Here is a 21,011-nt window from a genome sequence, read left to right as displayed (position 1 = left end):
AATTTTCAGCTCACAATCCTAAACTAGATTCCTGGATTTCTCAGTTAGTCTGTGTATTTTAAGAAAAAAGCGATTGAAACAGCATAGCTTAGATACCTTTCAATAAACTACAAGCAAAACGACTGGGAAAGAAAAAAAAAATATCTGCAAAGACACAAACAAGGCAAGCAGGAGCAAAAGGAGAAGATGAGAGATGCAATAGAAACGGCCAAGGGTTTAGTTTCCGTAATTACCCAATAGACCTTGTCAAAGAGTTACACTTCTTCCCTGGAACTTTTAAAACTTGGCTTTAGTCAAAAAGAATTTTATGTATCCTATGAAATAAATCCAATATCTACCAAACGCACACGATTGTTATTGTATTTTCAAAACAGACACTCAATTACCCTGGGCCTATCACAGGCCCTTCACCTGAGCATTTCATTAAGGATACAGCCTCTGTGAAAAACAAGAAATTCTCCTCTTCAATCTAATGCATATGCGAAAGTCAGTGAAAAACAGATTTCAAACATTCAATCAAATGTGATTTAACATGCCAGAATTTAACTGGAAATGTTAAATATTGACTGTCTAAAACTTTGACCATATTATTTTGAAATTTTCTATGTCGTACAAACCTTGGTAGCCTCTCACTTTGACCTCTACCATGATTTTTTTAACAACTTTAAAAACACCAGGCTTATGTTAGCAAATTTAACGTGGCTGTATGAATATTTCAACAGATTTTGCATGTTTTGTAGAGAAAAACTTAATTCACTCTATCATTCGTAGTGCCTCACCGCTACTTTAGCATTGTATATTTCAGTTTTGCATCCCACAGAGTGTTTGAAATTAGTTGTGCATTTCATTAATCTCCCACTGTAGTGAACTCTCATTGTCTCACGCTGTACTGTAGTAAAAGGTGGGCATCTTTCACAGCAACTACCCCATCTCTTCTTGATGCAGACAATTCCTTCATGGATTCCGTCTCTTCAACTCCAAAAGAGTCTTCCGCAGTTTTTGTATTCCCAGAAAGTTTAAACCGCTCTCGTCTCCACATGCCTTCACTTCTTTGTTCCATATCTCTTTGCAGCCACGCACACATCGCTTCACAATAGTCATCGACTCATTAGGAGGCAATACTCCAATAAAATCCCTTTGCTAACAAAGCACATCCAAACGCTGCATTGTGGGGTGTATAATGCTGGCTCTGTATTACCATGATATAGTCGACAACACGATACAATTGGTCAATACAAGACATTATGACATGCTACAATCCATTGCTTAGATGGGCATTTGGGATGGAATAAATATCAACCACCCTTGGGGATAGGGAGGTATGATATGAAGATTAAGACATTATGACATACAATCCATTACTTAGTTGTCATTGTCCTTAGATGGGCCACTCGGGATAGAATAAATATCATCAACCCTTGAGGATGGCGATGTACGATATGAAGATGTGCTTGATATGGATGCGGAGTCATTTCTTTGATGTGAATGTCTTAAAATGGGCATGAGAGAGGAGGATAAGTATCATTCTCCTTAAAACAATGAGGTAGGTTAGGAAGATGTGCTTGATGTGGATGTAGATTCATGCTTACAATGAGGTAGGTTAGGAAGATGTGCTTGATGTGGATGTGGATTCATGCTTTTAGATGGGCATAAGGGAGAGGATAAATATCTTTCATTTTGGAGGAAAGTGAAGTGTATTAAGAGAATATGGTTGACATGGATGTATATTTTTTAGAGATGCAGTGGGAGCATACGTGGTTGTTGCATATTGTGAGTATTTTGGTTATGGAAGAGTGGTAGGTGTTAAATATTTGATATGGGATTGTTTTTGGGTTTGTGTTCACATTGAGATATAAAAATTGAATTTGAATAGGTTTTTGTAGTTATAGTATAATTCAACTAAATTTGAAAGGGAAAATAATATGTTATTTACAAGGGGAAGTTTAGATAAGGATTTAGGTTGTGTTCACATTGGGATACAAGTATTGAATGATCCAAAAATGGATCCTAGATAAACCTCTAAGTCTAAAAAACTTCATGCAAGAGGTGAAAGGTGCCAAATGGCACAAATCCTTTGTAAATTAGAGGAAAATGAAAATCGCAAGATGCCCTCAGAAATAATCTCATTGCAGAGATCTCCTCATTTTGAATCCAACGCGACTTGAATGGGCGAAAACGGATTTCAGATGAAGAAGTTATCATGAAAAGAAGCTCCCCTTGTTCCTTTGAAAATGAGGCAAATTCTTTGAATAATGGGTCTAAAAACCCTCTAAGTCTTCCAAATCTCCCTAAAGGGCAAGACCATCGAAAAAGGAGAAGTTATGGAGAAGGTGGATACACTATCGGGCCTTAAAAACCTGAAGAAAACCTTAAAAACAAGGCAAGCGGAGGCTTTAATAATGGTTGCATAGGGGCCGTCGGATCTGGCCGATCAACGGTCTAGATCCGATCAGCAATCGCAATCGGCGGCGGCAGTCGAGGACAGTCGGAGGCATATAGTGCGATGGGCCGATGCGACTGCAATCGCCGATATCAATGGATCGCTGTCGGCGATCCCAAAAGGAAAGGCCCCGGGGCGGTGCGACTTGCGACTGCGATCGCCGATATCGGCGGATCGCTGTCGATGATCCCAAAAGGGAAGGACCCCAGGCCTAGAGACATGCGATATGCGATGGCCGGACCCGATGGGGGTGATAAGCCCGATTTGATATAATTTCAAATCCAAGAAGCGAGATTTTGCCATGTTTTTAATGTATTTTTAATACAAAGGGGAAAACCTTGGAACCAGGCCATTTGCGATATGCGATGCGACTTGCAAGCGGACCCGATAGGAGAATAAGGTGGATTTCAGGACTTTTGAAGTCCGATATATTGTGTTTTATGCGGATTTCCCATGTTTTCACAACGTTCTTTGTGTAAACAGAGAACGATTGTTACTAAGGACTCAAGTGTCGATTGCCCTCACCCGTTGCAGAAACAGGTGGCCGCTTCCCCTGAGTGTGTTATACAATGATTATTGAACGCCAAAGGAGGGATTCAAGCAGACATGGCCGGAAGTTGCAGAGCTTGAAAGGGAGAACCAACAAGCAGCGCGTTTTGGCTTTTAAGCCATGAATGCCAAAGAAAGAGGGCTGCTGGGTTGTTGAACGGTGGCCAAGTTCTTGTTTGCTGTTGAGTTATTGTTGGTGGCCAAATTGTTGTTTGTTGCTGAATGCTAAAAGTAATAGCAACAGAGAAGCGAAAAGCAGCTGAGGGAGCCTTTGGGGTCGCTTGAAGTTCAAGTGAAAAGCCAAATAGCGTGAAGGTTGTAGAAGGCAGAAAGAAGCCAGAGAATGATAGCCAAAGAGCCAAGAGCTGAGCCAAAGAGCCAAGAGCCAGAACCAGAGCCAAAGAGCCAGAGTCAGAGCCAAGAGCCAGAACCAAGAGCCAAACAGCCAGAGCCAAGAGCCAAAATCCAGAGCTTCAAGAGCTAGAAGGGATAAAATGGTATCTGAACCCACTGTTTTTGTACAGAACAACAGGAGTTGAGTCAAAGACTTGTAAAAGACTTACACCATAATCCCAAAGAGCTTAGTTGAATTAACTAGAGCTCACGGAGATGTAGCCCAAGAGTTGTGGGTGAACTCCAAATTAATTTGTTGTCTTATATGTCTATTGTTACTGCTACTCTATTTACTGTTATATGCATTTATATATCAGTTTAAGCACATTCACATATCAGTGCAAACGACAGATTTTAAAGCAAATAATCAGCTGAAACAACTACAAACATACACCTATATTTTCAAGCATTTCTTAATTCCGCATTGGTTAATCATTAAGACTTGGGAAAATTCAAGCTTTGGAAGTGGGAGAGGTTCTTGTAAGCTAGACAAGAAGCCTAAGAGCCCCATTTTTAGATCAGGTGGTATGAGAGCTTAAAATCGGTTAACCACACCTTTAAGAAGGTTATAACAAAATGCTTGATTGACAGAGTAAAGACTGCTTGTCTGAAAGGTGTTTGAACAGCAAGAGACTGATTGTATGCTTGTTTTTAGACTGACTATTTGCTGAGTTTGCAGAAAGAAGAAGAGCTGAAGGCATTCTTCTATCCCAAGGACCTCAAGGCAATCCAAAGCACAAGACGTTTGTTGCAAGAGGTTGCTTAAATAAGCTCTTTATTTATCTTGTTGAGTTTTTTTGTTCATTGGCATAATGACAATTTCTACAAGTGGGTCCTCAAATTCTGCGTTCTTCACAAGATTCCTTGATGAAGACATGAGGAAAGAATTGTCCACCATGATGGATATGGTGAGAGAAATGTATGAGAATGGAAGGAAGAGCAGTATGCTTAGAAAGTAGCTGAATTCCATGAAGGAAGAGAAGCAGTTGCTTGCTGACAAATTGCAGGAAATGGAGAGGCAACTTCATATTGCAAATATGAACCTGAAAAGGATGCATGAGTTGGAAACACAACTCTTTGTTACCCAAGAAGCCTTAGTCAAGTACGAGCTTGAAGAAGAGGTAAGCCATTCCAGTTTGTCTTCAAATTCCTCTAAGAATGCTTGTATTGGTTCTTTTGAAAAACATACTAAAGGCATAGGTTTCAAGCTAATGTCCAAGATGGGCTATGAAGGAAAGGGCTTGGGAAAGCATGCACAAGGTATTGTTGAACCAATAATGGTTGAGGAAAGGCCTAAATATTTTGGTCTTAGCTATGGATAGTCTTATGGAGAGAATTCCAAAGCTGCCATGAAAGCCATTGAAACAGTCCCAAGAAGAAGTTTCATTTCATGTCCTCTCTCTCAGAAGTGTTAGTTTGACAACGAATTAGTAATTTTGGGTAAAATGTAATTAGTCAGTTTTATACCGAATTGCCAGTTATGTAATGGTGGTCGATCATATAAAACTGGTGAATGCCCATGGAATGTATATGAGTGGAGAATCATTGTTGAATAATATATTCCAATCCCTTGTCCCGTGGATGTTTCCTTGACACATTGTCGAGTTTTTACCACGTAAATCCTGAGTATCTATTTGTGTGTGTGAATTCGGTTTCTTTTCTTGGTCAATGTATACCGATTAAGTTTAGTTTCTTTTCTTCATTATTTCCATGTTCTTTCAACAATTGGTATCAGAGCGTGAGGTTGAAGACTAGAGGGCTGTGGAAAATCCTGTCAGAAAGCTGAGGAGCATACTGGAACCTGCATACTGTCCAGAATCTGCCTGAAGAAGAGGCAAACCAGAACCGGCGTGAATTTGCCTGCGTGAGAGTCCAGAACCGGCGTGAGTCTGCTTATTGTAGCTGCGTGTTTTCTGTGTGAGAAGAAACAATAGTCTGCGTGAAGTATACGCTGGGAAGGTGTGACTGCTCTGTATACGCTGGGAAGGTGTGACTGCTCTGCGTGCAAAGAAAACCCCTGCCTGCGTATTGCTAGAAATTCGCTGACTGCTCTGCGTGCAAAGAACACCCCTGCCAGACATTTGCTGACTGCTCTGCGTGCAAAGAAAACCCTGCCTGCGTATTGCCAGAAATTCGCTAACTGCTCTGCGTGCAAAGAACACCCCTGCCAGACATTCGCTGACTGCTCTGCGTGCAAAGAAAACCCCTGCTTGCGTATTTTCCAGACATTTGCTGACTGTTGTGCCCGTGGCTGAGCGTGGAAGTGTGGAAAAGCATTGAACAAATTCGCTGGGTGGTTTGGAGCATGAAGCTGTTCTCTGCGTGGTTGAGGAAGCTGTCTTGCAGAACCGGCAAAACTGTTCTCTGCGTGCTGTCAGCGCTGGTTGCTTGAAGAAAACCAGAAAAGAGGATTTCGATCAGCAAAAGAAATCCGGGTATTTTTTTTTTGAAAGAAATTTTGTTTCAGAAATTTTTTGAATAAAGGGGTGAATGTGAGAAATTGAAGAAAAAGAAGACAGTTTTTTTTGAAGGAAAGGAGAAAAGAAGTTAAAAAAAAGAAGAAGGTTTTTTTCTATTTAAATTGATTTTTTTTTTTGGAGAAATAAGGAAATATACACCTTAGTTGAAGGAAAAACTTTCATTGGAAAATAAGGAAATATAAACCTTTGCTGAAAAGACTGAAACCCTAGGTAGGAGAAGAACAAAGACTGAAATCCTAGGAGAAGAACAAAATGGCCAAGATGTCGAATGCGAAATTCGAGGTGGAGAAATTCACCGGAAAGAGAAATTTTTCTCTTTGGAAACTGAAGGTTAGGGATTTGCTTGTGCAACAAGGATTGCACAAGGCATTGGATGGGACAACTAAGAAACCTGCTACCATGACTACTTCAGACTGGGAGGACTTGGATGCCCGAGCTCTCAGTACCATCCGGTTATGCCTAGCGGATGAAGTTCTCTTCAATATTGTTGAAGAGACTATAGCGTCAGGATTGTGGGAAAAACTTGAAAACCTCTATATGAAAAAGTCATTAACCAACAGAATTTATCTGAAAAGACAGTTATACAGTCTTCAAATGAAAGAAGGTTCAAACGTTGCAGAACATTTGAATGTTTTTAATATACTAATATGTCAATTAACAGATATGGAAGTTAAAATACAGGAAGAAGATAAAGCCATAACCTTGTTGTGTTCTCTGCTTGAGTCATGGGATCACTTCGTAACTTCAATCAGCTTGAGCACTGCTGATTTTTTGAAGTTTGAATCAGTCGTGGGAGCTCTCCTGTCTGAAGAAGTATGAAGGAAATCCAGCACTGAAACAGCTGCATCAGAAGCCATGGTCGTTAGAGGACGCTCAAAGGAAAGAGGGGAAAAACCTAAGTTACCGGATCCGGCCCTCTGGGGTACAGGATCCACGGATCCACGGATCTGATCCGGATTCGGATCCGGATCCGCGTAAATACGCCCAAGAACCGGGAACATGTGCGCATACATCGCATATATCCGCGTCATTCGAATCCGCGTAAAATGTGCGCATACATCTAAGCCAGTTTCAGAAGCCATCGGGCGGTTTTCCCAAAAAACTCCGGCAGTTTCAGAAGCCATCGGGCGGTTTTCCCAAAAAATGCTGGCTATCATAAGAGAGCCTTCAATGTATTGGCCTTTGACGATTTGTAGATCAAAAATGTAAAAACTATGATTGACGGAACTACAGTCGCATAGAGACGCCACTGCAAACTTCGGTAGGTTATGCCCTCGAAAGACACGATGGTAATTCAGTCAACAAGCTTTTAACTTTTTCATTTTTACCCCTTTTTTTTAATTTGAATTCATATGGTTTTATAATTTTCTTTTAATTCATATGGTTTTATAATTTTCTTTGAGATACATATTCTTTTATACATATTAAAAACAATAATATATTCATAATAACGAATTATATATTAAATTTTATTTGAATATATTTTCTCATTAAAATTGTTTTATAAATAATTTATTTTCTTTATTTATATATATTAAAAAATATCATATTAATATGCATATTAAGTTCAATTAAATTTTATGTTAAATATAATAATGTTTATGTGTATATAAAGGATTACAAATTTAATAATTATAATTATATATATATTTGAATTTAATGGCTCTTGTATGGTGTGTGGGCATAAACTAATGATGGTGTTTTATGAATGCAAACTTAAAAAACAACAATTTGTTAATTTGAAGAGATAATTAAAGATGAACTTGAATATATGGTAAAAGCACAAAATGAATGACAATGATTTAGCTTTAATATATATATATAAATGGATGATTTTGTGTCTATTATTAATTTTATTATATTTTTAATATTATTATATTTTTTTTACTTGCCGTATCCTTGCCGTATCCGGATCCTGGATTTTCAAAAAACTAGCGAATCCGGATCCGGATCCGTATCCGTATCCGAATCCTGGTAACTTAGGGAAAAACCAAGGGGGTCTTCCAGATCGAAATCGAAGGGAAAGAAGTGTAAGGCAAAATGTTGGAACTGCGGTAAAATTGGACACTTGAAGAAGGACTATTGGAAACGAAAGGAATCAGACAACCTGAAGAAGGAAGCGAATCAGGTTGATTCAGGTATGATAGACGAAGTTTTATCTGCTGAAGAATTATGTATGATAGATGAAACTTCACCTAAATTTAATGTCTCTCAGGGTTTAGATAGCTGGCTGTTAGACTCTGGTGCTTCGCATCACATGTGCCCACATAGAAATTGGTTTACTTCATATAAAAATGTAAACAGAGGTTCTGTGTTTATGGGTAACAATGTGTCATGTCAGACTGTTGGGATGGGAGATATCAGGATTAAGATGTATGATAACACAGTTAGGACATTAACTAGTGTTAGACATGTACCTGATTTGAAGAAAAATTTGATTTCTTGGGGAGTGTTGGATTTAGATGGTTATAAGTTTACAGGTCAGGATGGTGTCTTGAAAGTCTTTAAAGGAGCCCTTGTGGTTATGAAGGCAGAAAAGGTCGGAAATCTTTACAGGTTAAAAGGAAGTACTCAGGTCAGTGAAGCAGCGGTTGCATCAGAAAAGGAAGAAGCAGGTACTCGTCTATGGCATCAGCGATTGGGTCATATGAGCGAGAAAGGTCTTCAGATACTGATGAAATGTAAATCTCTTCCCGATCTGAAATCCTTGAAGTTAGATTTATGTAAACATTGTGTGTATGGAAAACAGTGTAAACAGAGATTTAAAGTTGGAAATCATAATAGTAAAGATGTTTTAGACTATATTCATTCTGATCTGTGGGGACCATCCCCTGTTGTGTCATATGGAGGTGCATTGTATTTTTTAACGTTTATTGATGATTACTCTCGTAAAGTTTGGGTCTATATGCTAAAAAGGAAAGCTGATGTATTAAATGTCTTTAAACAATTTAAAGTAATGGTAGAGAAAAGAACAGGGAAATCTATTAAATGTCTAAGAATTGACAATGGTGGTGAGTTCACTTCAGTTGAATTTGAACAATACTGTAAGGACGAGGGAATTGTTAGACACAAAACTGCTGTTTATACTCCTCAGCAAAATGGTGTTGCTGAGCGTATGAATCAGACTCTTATGGAAAGAGCCAGAAGCATGATTAGCAATGCTAACTTGCAAAAGGAGTTGTGGGCAGAAGCGGTATCTACTGCTTGTTATTTAGTTAACAGATCACCTTCAGTAGCAATTGATTGTAAAATTCCTGAAGAAGTTTGGACAGGTCAGTCTTGTGACTATTCACATTTGAGGATATTTGGCTGTGATGCTTATTCTCTCATTCCGAAAAATCAGCGTTCAAAATTAGATCCAAAGTCGAAATGTTATGTCTTTGTTGGGTATGACTATGCAGTGAAAGGATATAGGTTGTGGGATCCTACATTGCGGAAGATAGTCATTAGTAGAGATGTAACATTTGATGAATTTTCTCTGTTAAAATCAAATGTTGAAAGAATTGAACAGAAACAGGTATCGCCGAATCAACAAGTTCAGTTGGAGGCTAGACCTTTCGGTGGCAGTCGAAAGGAAGGAGAGACTTCTGGAGAAAAAGGTGTTGACGACACAAAGGAAGCCGTTGAAGCTTCTGAACCAGTGCAAGTTTCTGAACCAGTTCAGCAACCAGTCGCTCTAAGAAGGTCTACAAGGGAAAGGAAAACTCCCAAAAGGTATGAAGATTCTGCTTCATCTTTTGCTTTGATTACTGAAGATGGGGAACCTTCTTGTTATCAGGAAGCAGTAGATGATACAGATAGCGAGAAATGGAAAATGGCTATGGAAGAAGAAATGGACTCCTTAGCCAAGAACAATACCTGGGATCTTGTAGAGCTTCCTGAAGGGAGAAGTGTTGTTGGATGCAAATGGGTCTTCAAACTGAAACGGAAAGTTGATGGAAGTATCGAAAGGTATAAGGCGAGACTGGTAGCAAAAGGGTATTCTCAGGTTGAAGGTATATACTTTCATGAGATTTTTTCTCGAGTTGTAAAACTTGTTTCTATACGTACTGTGTTGGCACTAACTGCATTGCTTAATCTTGAGTTAGAACAGTTAGATGTTAAAACAACTTTTCTACATGGTGATTTGAACGAAGAGATATATATGGAACAACTAGAAGGTTTTGTACGAGGTCGTAGCAGAAGATTAGTTTGCAAGCTCAGGAAATCATTGTATGGTCTGAGGCAGTCTCCCAGACAATGGTACAAGAAGTTTGATTCCTTCATGGTGAGCCAGATCTTTATAAGAAGTGAGTATGATCATTGTGTGTACTTCAAAAGTTTCAATGGCATATTCATTATCTTAGCTTTGTATGTTGACGATATGCTTATTGCAAGCAAAAGCATGGAAGAGATCAATAGGTTAAAGGCTCAACTCTCTAGGACTTTTGATATGAAGGATCTTGGAGCAGCAAAACATATATTGGGCATGGAGATACACAGAGACAGGAAAAATGGTAAGCTTTGGTTATCACAGCAGAAGTATGTGGAGAAAGTACTTGAAAAGTTCCCTATGAATAATGTGAAATTTGTTAATGTTCCACTAGCTTCCCATTTTAAGCTTTCTTCGGTTTTGAGTCCTAGAGCTGATGAAGAAAAGCAATATATGTCTCATGTACCATATGCAAATGCTGTAGGCAACTTAATGTATGCGATGGTATCTACAAGACCTTACATTTCACATGCAGTTGGAGTTGTCAGTAGGTTCATGGAAAATCCAGGTAAAGAACGTTGGCAAGCAGTGAAATGGGTGCTTCGATATCTAAGAAGCACAAGTGACCATTGCATCGTCTTTAATGGTAGTGAAGGATCAGTGTGCGGATATGTAGATGCTGACTGTGCAGGTGATTTGGACAAAAGAAGATCTACTATAGGTTATGTCTTTACTCTTGCAGGTGGAGCAATTAGTTGGATGTCAGAGCTTCAAGAAACAGTTGCGTTGTCCACTACCGAAGCTGAATATATAGCTGCTTTAGATGCTAGTAAAGAAGCAATCTGGTTAAAGGGTCTGCTCGATGAAATTGGAAGAACGCAGGAGAAAGTGAATGTACTATGTGACAGTCAAAGTGCTATTCACTTGGCTACAAACCCTGCCTATCACAGCAGAACCAAGCACATTGATGTAAGGTATCATTTTCTGAGACATGTGATCGATGGCGGAAAAATAGCTCTTCAAAAGGTCCATACACGAGAGAATTGTGCAGACATGTTCATAAAGCCAGTTACAGTAGAGAAGCTGCGGTGGTGTTTAGCTTCTCTTGGCTTGCAGAAAAGATGATGAATGGGCATGGGCAATGGATTAGGAAAATTGTTGTCAAGGTGGAGTTTGTTAAACTATGAACTGGATGCAGCGATTGGAGAGCAAAAAGCGAGGAAGAGAGGAGGACGTAAGCATAAGGCACAGTGGATGAAAAAACCGATGGCCTTATCAGAGGTCATTCTTGAGCTATACGAAGAGGACTTAAGAGAAAATGCGCTCAGATGCCTGAGCAATTACCTCGATGACGTATGTTCATTATCCATATTGATTCCGTACAACTTCCTCGTGTTTCTTGATTCAAGAAATCGTTGTAGTAGCATAAGACTTACAGACAGACATAAGGTTCGGTGGCAAATTCCCTGCGAGCCCATCAATGGATTCTGGAGCATAGGAGAAAATAAATCCACATTCCCAGAGATACAAACAATCTGGGAGACCACCAAAAGCAAAGAGCACTAAGCAACAGCCCAATTAAACCCAGATCATACAAATTCATCATTCTGAATGCTCTGAAGAAGTGGAAGACGCTGGATTAGGCAACCCTCCCTCAATATCTTTTGACTTTTTAGCTTTAACGCTATAGTGGCAGCCAAATTTGGCAAATCTTGTCAATTATCTCTGACGTATTTCAGACCCATTTTGGTAATTGGCACTATGTTATGTACTTCTTGGCTCCAGCTAATACCGTTCTTGATTACCCTGTTCTTGCATTAGTATAGAAAAATAACACTTCTGAATGCTCTGAAGAAGTGGAAGACGCTAGATTGGGCAACCCTCCCTCAATCTCTTTTAATTTTTTAGATTTGAGGCTATAGTGGCAGCCAAATTTGGCAAACCTTGTCAATTATCTCTGACGTGTTTCAGAGCCATTTTTATAATTGGCAGTGGGTTATGTACTTCTTGGCTCCAGCTGATACCGTTCTTGATTACCCTGTTCTTGCATTAGTGTAGAAAAAGAACACTTCTGGATGCTCTGAAGAAGTGGAAGACGCTGGATTAGGCAACCCTCCCTAAATCTCTTTTAATTTTTTAGATTTGAGGCTATAGTGGCAACCAGATTTGGCAAACGTTGTCAATTATCTCTGATGTGTTTCAAAGCCATTTTGATAAGTGGCAGTGGGTTATGTACTTCTTGGTTCCAGTTGATACCGTTCTTGATTACCCTCTTCTTGCATTAGTATAGACAAAGATCACTTCCGAATGCTCTGAAGAATTGGAAGACACCGGATTAGGCAACCCTCCCTCTTCTTTAATTTTTTAGATTTGAGGCTATAGTGGCAGCCACATTTGGCAAACCTTGTCAATTATCTCTGATGTGTTTCAGAGCCATTTTGATAATTGCGGGTGGGTTATGTACTTCTTGGTTCCAGCTGATACCGTTCTTGATTACCCCGTTCTTGCATTAGTATAGAAAAGGAGCACTGCTCTTCATTCGGGTGATTTGTGGGTTCGGTTTCTTTTGATTATTATCTTTGTGATGACTTTTTAATTGCGAGCTTCCTAAAATTAAAATCATATTGGCTAAGTTCCAGAATTGGATGCGTTGACAGATTATTAATTCCGCAGGTGTGGACTTTTGAGGCAAGCTATCATCACTCGATGATGGATTTGCAAAACCCATGTGTATAAATTGTCCTTTGAGATCGTGTCAGCCCCTACCCGACTTCCAAATTATCTCCATGTACCTGATGTTGTCGGTCTTGGCCCGAGATATGCTTGCCTTCTTGGTTACCTGATTTCAAGAATGTCGTTCCAGCCTAATTAGTAGAAGCATTAGAACTTTCATCTTTTAGCAACATACTAAAAGCATTCCATTGGCAAGAAATATCTAGAATGTGGAACCTACATTGACAGAAAACGTACTGACGTTAATAAAAGTAAGAACCCAGTTTTTACTTTAAGGCTGAACTCTTCTCATTCACATTCACTGTCATATCTGAATTTTTATAAAAGCCCTTACCATATTATCATTGTCCGTCTGGGTGCATGTTATTTTCATGTTCACAAAGCACGTTCCTTGCATCACAATTTCCCATCCCAGGAATCCACAGTGATAAAGACCATAACAACCATTGCATATGAACATAACCAAAAAAAAAATTCAGCATATGGCCATGCCAATGATGGTAATCACGAGTGTAGCGTCAGAACTGTCATCTTTTAGCAACATACCGAAAACATGGCGTTGGCAAGAAATATCTAGATTGCTGAACTTACATTGACAGGTAACACATGGTACTGACCTTGATAAAAGTAAGAACCCAGTTTTTACTCAAAGGTTGATTTCTTCTCATTCATATTCACAGTGATATCTGAATTTTCATAAAAGCCCTTACCATATTATCATTTTCTGACTAAAAGCGTGTCATTTTCATGTTCACGAAGCACTTTTCTTGCACCACAATTTACCATCCCAGGAATCCATAGTGATAAAGACCATAACAACCATCACACATGAACATAACCAAACAAATTTGCAGCATATGGCCATGCCAATGATGGTAATCGCACAGCATGGTATCGATTGTTTGCTCCTAACTCCTGACTCCTGAGCAAGCCTTGTACCTAGATATTTTGAAGCGATATTTTCCAAAAGAGATATTAGTTTTAGGTTCCATTTTATGGAATCTATACTCCAAAAAACATTTGCTTAAAAACCTCATATGATCCCTTCCATTTTCCACCTTCTGTTTTGCTTCACCAATGCTTACAATTCCATATTCTTATTTTAGTTAGAGGCGTATTGTTCTTCCATTTGCAGTCTTTGCACAAGTCTTCACTGAAATTACCGACCATCTGCAGCTTAACTATAATGTTTCATTAGCTCTTTGTTTAGGTTCGTTTTTAACTTTTTCAATTTGGTATTCCAGTATTCTTCAGACTACAAACTCTGTAATGCCCTTCATATGTTCTCTAATAGCAGGAAGGCAAATGCTTCCTCACAATAGCTGTCCTGTTATTAGCAGTGTTCCACCAAGGTTCCGGGACGAGGGGGCGAGGGGGCGCGGGAGTGGCCTATGCAAAAGCTCCCTACCATTTTTTAGGAAACGTGGGGGAGCGTCAGGGTCTTAAAAATTTATAAATATAAAATATAATTTATTAATTGAGTCCACTATGACAATTTGCCAATTTGGTTTGAATTGAAAAGCTGCAAAGCATAGCGTAGGTCTGTTCATGGTGAGATATGCATTAAACTGTTCATGGTTGTTCATGGTGAGATATGTATTAGACGCTGTTCATGAGGCTGTTCATGGTGAGATATGTATTAGACGTTGTTCATATTATAAACGATGTTCATGAGGCTGTTCATGGTGGATATGTATACAAACGATGTTCATATATTAGACGCTATTCACATGTCAAATGCTGTTCATGTCATATGAATATGGAACCACGTTAATGCAATATGGAGTCCATACATGGCATATACGCTGGAAATATATACATTGAATATATATGCTGGGCATTCATATAATACACCACGCAGTCATACACAGTCATGAGGATATCCATGCTGCTGATGAGGATGAGCCACACAATAGATCCATTGACATGATACAGCCGCAGGCATAGATGGCAGCCACGCAGATCCGTTGTCATATAGCCGCAGTAAGGAAAGAAATTTAAAACACAATCATGAAGGGAAATTACATGTAGATCAGGGAAACTTCTACACAATCTAAGAGACATGTAACTTACAGCCAAAAGAAGAACTGTTCACGCTGAAAAATGACAGGTGTGGCAGCCGCAGTCAAAGCTATAAACTCAGGTACAAGGTCCCACATTAATGGCACGTAGCTGTCGATGACATCGTGGTAAATCCAAGGCTGTCTATAACAGTCTTGACATCTGATCTCGGTGGTTCTTCTGTAGCAATTTAAGCATGTTGGACAACATAATATAACAGTGATTAGAAGATGAAAATCTCGGACGAAGGGACTGTGTTATACACAGCAATCCTGGGATATCTCGGTAAAATCTCAGTGCCAGTACAAACATCTTGTACAGCAAGGAAACGCCCCCTCAGGGAAGGGAAACACCCCCTGGCACGTCCCCCTGAGTTTTCTCATTTTTGGGAGCGTGGGGAAACGTCCCTTTCTAGTCCCCAAGTCCCCGGAGCGCAGGGGAGCGAGGAAACTAGACCCCTAGAGGGGGGGGGGGGGGGGGCGAGTCCCCGTGGAACACTGGTTATTAGAGAATCAACAGATGGACCTGTAGTAAGTAGAAGATCGAAGTCTCCAATTATCTAGGTTTGGGGTATTTAAATAGGATTAATTCTTCCAAGATTTGAAAGATAAATTAACATCAGATCCTCTATTATAAGAGATAAATGAGCTACACTTGTGTTTCCATGCAAGTTTCTGATTAACACAATCTTCCCTGATGTTTTTCCTTGTTAGTGGTTACCAACTTACCAAGGCTCATGTCCAGAAATGTTTGTAATCAACCACTTCACAGATAAGGCTGACCCAATATCATGACAATCTTCATTCCGAATCCTCACTCTTCTCTCTCATACAAAAAATGTCCAACTTATACCATTTTTTTCCTGTTGCCTTTGCCTTCTAACCACAAATAATTCTTTAACAACTTTACCTGCAATCCTAAATCATTCTTTCATAGGCTGTAGCAAGATGACTAATACATATGATTGCAAAGAAGACCTTAGGGCAGACTTATAAAATCAATCCAATTCCATCCTATAAACATCATACACATTGTTACACAGGGACATGCTCTTGAGTTCCCCGCACCCCAAGACTGCGGCATGCCCTACAAAACATTTCCTGATATCCCCCAATTTGTGAAGCCCAAAGCAAAACGTTTGCCAAGAATGAGGGATGTTTCACATATGGGGCGCCCAGGTGTCCACACACGAAAAATGTAAGGCCTCAACCTACTATTATAATGAACTTAACAAATAATCAGTGGCACCTACCATGACATACAAGGCTTAAGCGATAGGGCATCCTTAATAGAACTAAACAGGTAATTTCAATCTTAAACATGTCTAGCGGGCCATGCAAAAGCCTGGAGTATTCAAAAAATTGGAATTGCTTGGTGAAAATAGTGTCAAACCCTTAAAAATGTGTCAAGATCTTGACGGAATCCCAATCAAAGAAGACCCTTTTGCAGGCACCTAGCCTTCCACAAATAAAAAATCACCAATCACATCACTTATTCCCATCCTATTCCACCTACATCATGTGATCTAGACTTGGCTTAGTCTTAAACCAATAACGAACACAGTCCCTCAAAGGCTTGACCCAATAACATCCTAAATCCTCCAACTATGGCCCTTTATCAGTATTTCTATCGGAAGTGTTTTAGTCTTACTTAAACTAACCTTGGCTCTTGAAGCATTAAACACAGTGTAATGTTTGGGTTGCATCAACATGCCATTCCCAAGCTGTGGAAACAGTACTGTATCATCTGAAAAATGATTACTTCCTAACTGCTGTTTTCCAAAGAAATTGGAACCTCCACTACTAAGCTTTGTTACCTAACCTGATAACACAACTAATAGCATTCATAATTATCACATGTAGGGCCTGAGCAATAGGGCACTCTTTTCTAATGAAGATAGCAAGATATATTTTTTTGGATACGTGTACTTAAGGTCATACAATTTAACAGAGTTAAAATTATTTGCATAAAATAGGATCAAACTATCAAAGAAGGCATCAGAATCTTGACCAAATATCCCTCCGTTTTGTCATGCCTTCACAAATTCAAACGTTTGCATCAAATATTTTTTATTAAACCTTGCTCGCTTTTCTTTCCAGAAACATATCAGATCTGCCAAGTCATATCTCCCTTTTACAAGATCATTTTGCTTCTTATTTACTTGAGTATCCAATGAAATAAATTGTCAGCTACAAACATAGGTAATATTTTGTGCGAGACAATGAATAAATTCATCAGCATTCAATTAGTGAATAATCCTTCATTTCCCACTTTGAAATTATTTGTTATTCCTAACTTAATCTTAAAGCCAAGATTACCTCTCTCTACAACTTCTACAACTTCCTTCAAGGCTGTAAATATATTGCATTCTACTTCATGTCAATTCTTAAACATACAGTATCCCCTGTAAGCAAGCAGAATAGTCTAACAGTTAGATGGTCAACCTACAAACCAAGCCAAGTTATGAGAATTGTATCTTAACCTTCAGTTCTCCAACTGATATGTGAACGATCTGGCAAAGTGATTAAATGAGCCTAAAATGAGCTAGTTTCATCCCTGCATCTCTAGAAATCGTCACTCTTCCTAATTTACACTGAATCTTTTACCACCTTGTAGAAGTTATTTCATCACAAAAGTTGCTCATATCCCAAAGAATCCTTTCACCATTTCTTGGAAAGCCTTTGTCCTAACTGGCCACTTCATATATGTGATTATTATAAACAAAAAATTTCATTTGATATCATACTTTAATTGAGTCTTTAAATTTTTGCAGAGGAGAGAGCTAGAACCTGAGAAGTACAGCAAAGCAGGATTCTTTGTTTTTCATGCCTGTGGTATCATGGCAATTTTGTTACAGGTACGAGTCATTCAAAACCTCTGTAGGAAAGTACAAAGATTATATCTTCTCAACTTCAATAACTTCTAATGGCAAAAAATTCTTTTAATGGTTTTTGCAGGAAGTACTGAGTGCATATCAGAAAATGGAGACAGGCAATCTGAACATCAGAAGTTCCAAAAGGCTTGCAAATGTCTTGACTTTGTTTCAGGTGATCTTTTCGTTCCCTTTACTACGCTTCAAATTCTCCATATATGTGAATAGTAGAGAAATACATATTTAGTTTCATATACGAAGTTATTTGGCTGTTTTTCAATTGTTTGGTCACCCAGCATTGGCCATGTATAAGATGTCCTGTCCATGTTTTAGCTTTTATATGTTTTTCGTCCTAGATTCTTTCACCAATTCTTGTATTTCCAGTGCTATTTGTCAATTTATGTATGGCATATTCTTCCTGTAATGATATCCTTTTCTTTTGAAAGCATTTGGTCTTTTTCTTTCTATGGCCTGGCATTAATATAAAAAACTTGCCGTTTATTTTGCACTACTTTATTGTACCGTTTAGTGAAGTTGTCTTCAGCTTTAAAATGGCTGACCATTTATGAGTTGTTGGCTGTTCTCAGAGTATTGCTGCCAACAAAGAAACAAGAGGCAAGCTCGTGGATGGTGAGATTCATGGATTTCCATATTCGGAGGTTTAAGTATTGTCAGTGTTTGATATAATTTTGCAGTGAAACAATTTAAGTACAAAATGAAGTCTTGACATTACCTTAATATCTGTTGCATCCAAAACAAAAAGAATGAAGTACATCCTTGTGAAATTTTCGTATGTGGAATGAGGTTCCTTCAAACAAGTCAAAATAAAGATCTACTGGATCAGTATTATCCTTCTTCTAACCTTAGTATTCTGAAACATTATTTCCATACTTAACGCACAATTTATTGGGGCAACCATTTTTAATTCTATTCAACATAGATAAAAAACAAACCACCTCTCATCTCGCTGGCCTATCCCCATAGCAAACCATTATACATTTTCAGTTGACAAAAATGATTCGTGAGAGATGTTTCCATGAATTTTAAGTCTCTAATTCTCCCCGGCCCACAGTAGTAACGGAGTGTCCATTAACAATATAAATATGCCCACTGGAAGAAGAAAATAAGGAAAAGCACATCCTCTTCTTGAAAGCATATGCATTCTTTAGCTGTGGGTTGTGTCCAGTTTAAAGTATTTTGCAGTGGTAGTTTTCAGCAATGTCAATTTTGCCCCTGTTTTAAGGTGAAGCTAATCATGTTTCCTTTGTTGGTACCAGCGCATATTCCAAACTACTTGATCCCTTTTATATTGTTTGAGAACATCGAGGATTACATCGAGAATGTGAGAGCTATCTGCCTCTCTGTCTTTGGAATCATCGTTCAGGTTCAATTCTTAGAGCTTATGTTCTTACTACTTAGTAATGTATTTATCAAGTTAATGTTTTGAACTATTAATAATATCAATAATTTGTGACCAACCACAAACAAACATTGTCATCGACATGAAGGCTAGAGAGGCGGAAATTATTCAATGGGCTCTCAAAAGCAACATCGTGGATGTTTGTCTGCATGCAATTGAAATTGGGAATGAACTTTCCAAAGTGGTACTTGATATCTAAAACTATTTAGCTTTTTCCTTCCGATTTCAGCTTTTCCCTAAATTTGTGTGTTTCGTTGATTGGATAATATTAAAGTTGTTTGGCAGATTGCCATGCACATCATAGAGTCAATTTTACAAGACAATTGTGGAATTTCTTATGTTTGAGAATCAACCAGATCTGTGCTTGGTAATCTTTTGGAAATTTGCAAGCGATTGGTAAGTTACTCCATGGAGCAGTATCTTTATCAATGGAAGTCAAATTAGGTTCCCTTCTTTCCGTTTTAATTTTCCCATGAATTTTACCTCTATGGATATATTGTTTTCATTTGCAGGTTTTGGTTTCAGTTGGTGAACAAGACCTTTCTCCTCGTCTTCTATTTCATATTATCAGATTTTACATTCTGCTTTGTAATAATTCCCGGTAATTTGTTTATGCAATTTGTGTACATATTCCTTATGTTACTTGCTATTTGGAATTTGGACATGAAAACACTGGATAGCCTAAGCATTTATTTATGCAATTTGTAATTTTGTACACATATTCACCTTAAGTTAATCTCTATTTGCACTTTTCACATGAAAAAAGCTGGATAGCTTAAGCATTGAGAACCACTTTTGTTGGTTTATGTATGTCAGGGCTTTGGACTTGATAAAGGACAATCTGCCACCACCTCTCCTTGATAACACATTTCATGAGATCACAGAGGTAATTCAAAGTACTATCCATCTGCTCCATCGTCTATAAATCTATCATCACAGAGTCACACGAGGACCAGGTCTATTGCAGGATGTATGCATTCACATAATGGGGACCATAAAATAAGAAAATCAGCTTCTTTGGGGGGGCCATTAATGTCATGTAATTATTGCTGGCTGTTTTATTTGTGGTTGCAGGAGTTTCCTGTTATTAACCAGTTACTTAATCAACTTTTATTGAACGTGGGTAAGGTGGAGGAAGTTGATATCAAGGACAGAACCGCAACTGTATACAGACATGCTTACTGTCAGTCCAAATCCATGTCACTTTGTCCTTCAACTCCCCTGAAACCAATAAATATGAACAGAGAATACTGGTCTTCAGCTGTTTCTCACAGCCCCATCTCAACCTTCAGCGGGAAGGAGAATTAACCTTTTTTGATGCCTCTACACTTTTGCTCCATGCAACATGCGATTTTCTGTTGACATGAGCTTATGTAAAGAATCCATTTGTCTTGTTTAAGACACCATGCATAAAGCCATCTGCTGATTGTAATCTACCAGTGTGTGGCCAAAGAATTTTCTGAAAATGACAATTAAAAGTTCAAAGGCCCTAACAATAAAGATGAGTATTCAAATATTTCTGTTCTGCTATTTTTTGTCTCCATGCAACATGCAAATTGCTGTTGACATTATATAAGGAATTCATTTGTAATTTGTTTAAGACCTTGGATAAACTCATCTATTGATTGTAATCTACTAATGCTTTTGTACTGCAAAAGAACTTTGTAAAAATGATGTTCAAAGGCCCTTCCAAAAAGGAATGATTCAATTGATTGTTCTTGGTACAATTTCGAAAATTGCAATAAGTAAATAGCTGGTGAATTACAGAAATTGATCTTGAATTGTTAAAGAGATTGTTAATGGTAAACACCAAATTAGCATAAAGGTATCATATATTATGGTTTAGACTTACTGTACTAGGCATTGCAAAA

The 21,011-nt window shown here is 38.4% G+C and overlaps 1 pseudogene across 1 annotated transcript; it reads left to right on the top strand.

Annotated features, from left to right (window-relative positions):
* Window positions 1-11,187: 11,187 nt before the first annotated feature.
* On the top strand, window positions 11,188-20,740 carry LOC149149311 (uncharacterized; annotated as a pseudogene). The gene is made up of 10 exons (XR_016263598.1): window positions 11,188-11,407; window positions 17,622-17,705; window positions 17,806-17,895; window positions 18,308-18,350; window positions 18,998-19,104; window positions 19,229-19,324; window positions 19,426-19,536; window positions 19,653-19,741; window positions 19,957-20,026; window positions 20,215-20,740. The product of XR_016263598.1 is annotated as an uncharacterized LOC149149311 (transcript).
* Window positions 20,741-21,011: the final 271 nt, after the last annotated feature.

The sequence above is a fragment of the Pinus tabuliformis genome, chromosome 9 (assembly GCF_031772625.1).
Source record: "Pinus tabuliformis cultivar Carrire ecotype Pingquan chromosome 9, CPIR1, whole genome shotgun sequence".
Classification (NCBI taxonomy): domain Eukaryota; kingdom Viridiplantae; phylum Streptophyta; class Pinopsida; order Pinales; family Pinaceae; genus Pinus; species Pinus tabuliformis.
This window is presented reverse-complemented; position numbering and strand designations above follow the sequence as displayed.